This window comes from Notothenia rossii (genome assembly GCF_949606895.1).
Source record: "Notothenia rossii genome assembly, chromosome: 8".
Classification (NCBI taxonomy): domain Eukaryota; kingdom Metazoa; phylum Chordata; class Actinopteri; order Perciformes; family Nototheniidae; genus Notothenia; species Notothenia rossii.
This window is the reverse complement of record NC_136906.1, coordinates 52,364,400-52,370,872: the sequence shown is the minus strand read 5'-3', so window position 1 is coordinate 52,370,872 and position 6,473 is coordinate 52,364,400. Positions and strand designations below refer to the sequence as shown.

Here is a 6,473-nt window from a genome sequence, read left to right as displayed (position 1 = left end):
CGCTGTTTGAGGGCTTGATAGCCCACTCCCCCTCCACACCGCTCCACACTCGTTGCTTTGGAACAGCCCTCAATATGGCGGACCCTCGGCGTGAACGCGCAAACGGAGGGGTAGGGTGTAGGGGTAGGGTGTAGGGGTAGGGTGTAGGGGTCCCAGATAGCAAAAAAGGTTTGGCCCAGATTTGGCCCACACAAAACACCTTCATCTGGCCCATATACCGCATGGAGTGATGGCACTTGGGCGCTCCGCTCCTGTTTGCCAGATCTGGGCCACAAGCAAGCCATAGCAATGCCACATGTCAACCAAAAACAAACCACATAAACCAGAACTGGCCCTAATCTGGGCCACGGTTAGTTTTCATTCTGGCCCCGATCCGGCCCACATTCCATATCCTTATCTGGCCCATATACCACGTGGAATGATGGCACTTGGGCGCTCCGCTCCTGTTTGCCAGATCTGTGCCACAAGCAAGCCATAGCAATGCCACATGTCAACCAAAAACGAACCACATAAACCAGAACTGGCCCTAATCTGGGCCATGGTTAGTTTTAATTCTAGCCCAGATCCGGCCCACATTCCGTATCCTCATCCGGCCCAAATGCTGCATGGAATGATGGCACTTTGGCGGTCGGGTGATGTTTACCAGATCTCTGCCACAAGCAGTTCAAAGCATGGCCACATGTCAGCCAAGAATGAACCAAATAAACCAGACCTAGCTCTAAAAAGCCATTAACACTTTGGTGACTCAGTAACTGAATATCAATGACACTGTGGATTCTGCAACAGCAATATTCAACATACAGTAAATACAAATGTCAAAATGGCCTCCCAAAAGTTGCATCGATAAATGTTCAAATAAGTTACAACAGATGAACCAAACGTTTTTTTAATGATTGTATCATAATTTATTCATATTGGTTATGAACTAGCCACTGCATCATTACATTTTCAAAATAACTGGGATACAATACAACCATGCCAAAATAACAGAATAATAAAAAAAAATTGCTGTATAGTAAAGCAACTTTGAAAAAACACACAATTCTAAAAAAAAAGCTTAGCTCCCCAAAAATAAACAAACTCTTCTGCAGACTCAGTGACATTTCAGATTTATTTTATTGATTTTCTTGTGAAAACAGAACTAGCACAGAATACTTGTAGAACCATAGAGTTAAACCTAACCCTGCTCAACCAAAATGAACGAACTTTTGCCGACCTTGGCACGGGAGCAACCTGGATATTTTATTGATGGATTTATCGACCTCCTTGACTGGGCCCATGGGAATCTTGAAGGCCTATAAGGAATGCACGGACAAAAAAAACTATTTTGAAACTAAAACAAACAAACTTAAAAAACCGGAAACAAAATACAATTCCTTATATATTTCTATATTATATATTACAAATTATTATACATATATTGCAAAATAGATATTGTAACTGACTTACGGGTTTCTTGGACAGCTCTTCTTCGTTCCTCTCTCTCTCTTCTACCTCCATCTCGGTCGCCCGCAAGGTGAAGCCAATTTTTTTAGGGCTGTCAGTCGATTAAAATATTTAATCGCGATTAATCGCATGATTGTCCATAGTTAATCGCGATTAATCGCAAATTAATCACACATTTTTGATCTGTTCTAAATATGCCTTAGAGGAATATTTTTCAAGTTTTTAATACTCTTATCAACATATGAGTGGACAAATATGCTTTATGCTAATGTTTATTATCATTTGAACAATGACAAATATTCTCATGAATATTAAACACAAAAACCTCTGAACATTACAAATATTCGCCTCAATTCAACCTGGAACCTCTATCATACAATAATACAATACAAATGGTGTGCGTGTGTGTGTGTGTGTGTGTGTGTGTGTGTGTGTGTGTGTGTGTGTGTGTCTCTGTGTGTGTGTGTGTGTGTGTGTGTGTGTGTGTGTGTGTGTGTGCGCGTGTGTGTGTGTGTCTCTGTGTGTGTGTGTGTGTGTGTGTGTGTGTGTGTGTGTGTGTGTGTGTGTGTGTGTGTGTGTGTGTGTGTGTGTGTGTGTGTGTGTGATGGATCGTTGGAGCGATGTGCAACTCAAGGCATATGCTCGAATGGTAGCTGCCTGGAAGCTGCAATCATGTTGCGCGCACTATCCGTGCTGAGTGTGCTGACTTTTCCCACAATGTCCCACTGTCTGGCTACCTGCATAAAGTGAAGTGCTCGGCGCAGTTGTGGCGAATTGTCGCTCCTCTGTTTTCATTTAAACAGCTCCTTATATCCGTTAGCGCAGCTAGCTAGCACCAGATGCTAACAACAACAAAAATACACGTAAGGTCTCTCTCTCGCGCCACACATACACACACCCTCCCGGTCCTCCCGATGGCCAGTCGGTGCCTGCCGGTGAGCGTGGAAGTGTGGTCTGCCCATAGAGGGCCTGCCACAAGCGGGCGGCAGGAGCAGGTCTGTCAGCATCAGCTTGTAGATGGTATTTTAAACTCGATGCGCTCTGTAACTACGTGGCGGCCGAGGAAAAAAAATACGCATGCGTTAAAATAATTAGTGGCGTTAAAAAAAAATTGCGTTAACGCGTTATTAACGCGTTAACTTGACAGCCCTATTTTTTTTATGTAGGATTCTACCTCTTGGTCTGTTGCTGTCGCTGTGAGCCTGTTGTTTCTGACAGTCCCTAAAAATAGAGAACATTGTAAAGCCATTGGATGGATTGCACAATTGAGGACGCAATCTGGGGACCTAAGGATCAGCGAAGTGCATGGCGTGCTGTGTCCGACGAATTCAGTGGTGAAGGCACTTTGAGAACATTCTGGCCATGGCAGAGGACGCCCTTTGCCTTCAGCTGCCCAACACCAACAAGCTTGACGCCCGCTAGTAAAATAATTTCTCAATGAGGGAGAAAGAGTAGATGTGCTTCCAGCCTCCTTTCAGCGTTTCTTTTTGAACTCTTTATGTGGCAAACCATGTTAAACTAAATATGATTTGATATGTCTTTTTTTACTTGACTTTTTTACCAAGAGTAATTTGAATTGGTTGAATCTAGGATCAGTAAGTACTAACTGAGTGTCAAACATGCAAGAAAAGGGGACTGGACTCATTAGACTGATGACAGCGCAATGTAACACTTACCAGTAATGACATCTTTCAGTTGCAGTCTGGAATGCTGTTTTCCCATTGATGCCACGCCAGTTGAGCTGTTTGGCAAGGGAGTTGGTAAAACAGTGTTTCATCACTCGCCAAACGCAATCCTTAACGTCCAGTCCTCCAATGGCACTCAATGCAGTAATCTGAAAAAGATCATTTAAAAGCTAAGGATACATGCATTATATAAACACTAGTCACAATAACCTAATTAAAAAAAAAAAAAACATTAAAAAACATTATTTCCCTTTTCGCTTAGCTGGTATTTAGCATCACTGCTGTCCAACATACAACTTAGGTGGCAAGTCAAATATAACAATAGTTTCAAATTGGGTTCCCCATCCTTTTAAGTTGGTAAGGGCAATTATTAACATTTTGTTTTGAAGGTCTGCCTCTTCCCTCAGACATTTCTCCAGAGCCAGCAGGGTTATATCTTTTAGCGGCAGTATATCCCTGCCAAGGGGATCCGGCCCACCAGCAGGTTCGCCTGGAATTTTCTGCATGGTCATCTGAATGACTTTGAGTTGATCCATCATCATCTCTTGATTTGTAAGAAGTCTATGCATAAGAGCTAAAAATAAGGACATTCAACATATATAAATGCATTACAAGATGACTCTTTCCAGCTCTTGAAATTGAAAAATAAGAGGGATCACACAGGCTCAGGCTGCTCCTCATTTCGTATGGCTTTAATTAAGTCGTCGTGCTTGTAGTTAGCTGGCCACTGACAGGTATCATCTGCAACCCACAGTGCTGGGACTACTTCAACCTCTTGGGTTTCCAGAAACTCAACAATGTGAAACAAGGCCTAGAACAGAAAGAGGCACAAAGTTACTAGTTTTAAGAGTATAAACACAGTAACCTTTTACTTTTTTCCAAACTGCAAACTTATTCACATAATTAGACAGTGCATGACATTAAGGATTTTGGGAGATGGCGCTGTGGGCCATCTAAGCTAATTTACAGATGGCCCTGAGCCCAATAGAGATTGCTCTGAAAGATGCGCGTGGACAAAATGACGCACGAAGGGTTTGGGGGGCCTCCCCCTAGAAAATTTAGATTTTTGCAGGTCTTAGATGCTGTCTTGTGCATTCTCTAGACTGAATTATAAGATGAACGACCACAATATTATATTGTACAATTTCAATTGTATTCTTCATTTCACTTGTTTGTTTGTTCTTGTTTGTGTTTGCTCGCTTGCATGCCCTGCATAGCTAGCCTATAATAAATACTAAGTTGTTGGTCAAGACACTTTCCATCTGATGAAGGCAAATGCCTTCCCAGATGTAAAAAAGTAGAAAACATTACATTCAGTTATAACTGCCAAAACAAACATTATTTACACTATTATGGCCGCTGTTAAAAATGTTTGTAAAGTTATCGACTGTAAGTTGGTCGAACAAATGCCTCCTCATCCGGAAGCTCACTGAGCAGACCCGAGCAGCAGTCGAGAGGAGCCGAGCGCATCCGCAAAGCACACAAAATGGTGACGTCAGAGTTCCCGTTAGCCGGCAAATCTAAATCTCTTCGGTCAAAATGTCCGGTCAAAATAATTTCCCTTTAGCGCAATACCGCTTCAGTTGCGCCACTTATGTGACAGACAAGAAGAGTATGTGACAGACAAGAGTAGTCCATTCTAATGTCTAACACTTAATGTGGAGAAAGAGATGTCCTGTATGGGTTGATTGTGCGTTGATCTGTTGCTAATGCCTCGGGGTTCCGGTGGGCATGTAAACAAATGCATAATGCTGCGCTATACTTTGTGGCCTCACCCAGTTGCATAGCGACACTTATTGTTTAGGTGTCTTTTAATAAGCAGGTAGACATATCATTAGCTAGAACTAGCTGGATCTGATCGATGTGGACATAAACGCGAGTGAAGTCAAATCTGATGGGAGAGAGAGATCAGCTGCTGCTGACGAGTCGACACGCAGCTCTGCATGATCACATGCAGCGGTGAGCGGACAAAACACACACTTCAGGTTAGAATATCACACGTAGCTATTTTAATTACCTCTCAAACTACCATAACTAGTTATAGATATGTTTAGTTTTACTGTCGGGTCACTCATTACTGGATCCGTGAGCTGCATGATACTGGCATAATAGATTGCCCGATCGGGCAACCAGCAGGTGAGGCTTCATTGCCCGAGCTAAATACTAGATGGCCCCGGGCCATCGGGCAGTCGTTAATGTCGAGCCCTGTTAGAAGTCTTTAAATTAGAAGGAAGCATGTTTTATGATAATCCTTATGCTTTAAAAGGTGAATGATGGCTTAATTGATCATTAATACATGTTCATAATAATATGGGATACACACCTACAGAGATAAGTGAAGGCAGGCTGGACACTGTCACCGCTGTTATGCACACAAATGATCAACAATTGGAGTTAGCTCCAACTGAGAATATTAGCTTAACTGGAGTTAGCTCCACTGAGACTGAGAATATAGCTTAGTAAGATACCGATTGCCAGCATAAAGTCATATTTATAATTTCATTTAAAACTTACCGCGACTCGACTTTTGCACAGTTTTCCAACGACAATCCTTCCAACTGACTTCGGTCTTGAGGGCGCCTTTTTTTCGCGCTTGCTTCAGGTCAGATATTGCTGGGGGATAAAAAAAAAACGATTCTCTTTACTTCAGTAGGCTACCTGTTGGATTTTCAGTTTGTAGCTAACTCTAATATTACAGCATAACAACTGAGAATATTAGCTTAACTGGAGTTAGCAGCAACTGAGAATATTAGCTTAACTGGAGTTAGCTCCAACTGAGAATATTAGATTAACTGGAGTTAGCTGCAACTGAGAATATGAGTTTAACTGGAGTTAGCTCCAACTGAGAATATTAGCTTAACTGGAGTTAGCTCCAACTGAGAATATAGATTAGTAAGATATCGATTGTCAGCAGAAAGTCATGTTTATCATTTCATTTAAAACTGACCGCGACTCCACTTTTGCACAGTTTTCCACCGACAATCCTTCCAACTGACTTCGGTCTCTATGGCGCCTTTTTTTCGCGCTTGCTTCAACTCAGATCTGCTGCGTTCAAAAGGCCCCGGAAATGGGAAAACTCCAACTTGAAATTATGCTAATTCCCACGGATACATAACCACAAGACAGCAAGAAGATACAACCACAAATACAATAGGGCTAAAGACCCATAGTAGTATTGAAAATATTTGATTTGAACAAAAAAAAGAAAATAAATCTGTATTTCTGACAAAGAACTTGAAGGCTATTTATAGGCTTTTTCCAACTCAAAATTGGGACTTCCTAGTTCCCACGAAAGCAGCATAGTTTAAATATGGGACGAAAAAGTAAATGTCAGAAAAACAT

General features: G+C 41.9%; 1 long non-coding RNA gene across 1 annotated transcript; it reads right to left on the bottom strand.

Moving 5' to 3' along the window:
• Nucleotides 1-1,164: 1,164 nt before the first annotated feature.
• Nucleotides 1,165-6,231, bottom strand: LOC307016879. The gene is made up of 5 exons (XR_013801956.1): nucleotides 6,079-6,231; nucleotides 5,646-5,744; nucleotides 3,123-3,280; nucleotides 1,450-1,537; nucleotides 1,165-1,295 (listed from the first exon to the last, which is right to left on the bottom strand). It is a non-coding gene; the product is annotated as an uncharacterized lncRNA (long non-coding RNA).
• Nucleotides 6,232-6,473: the final 242 nt, after the last annotated feature.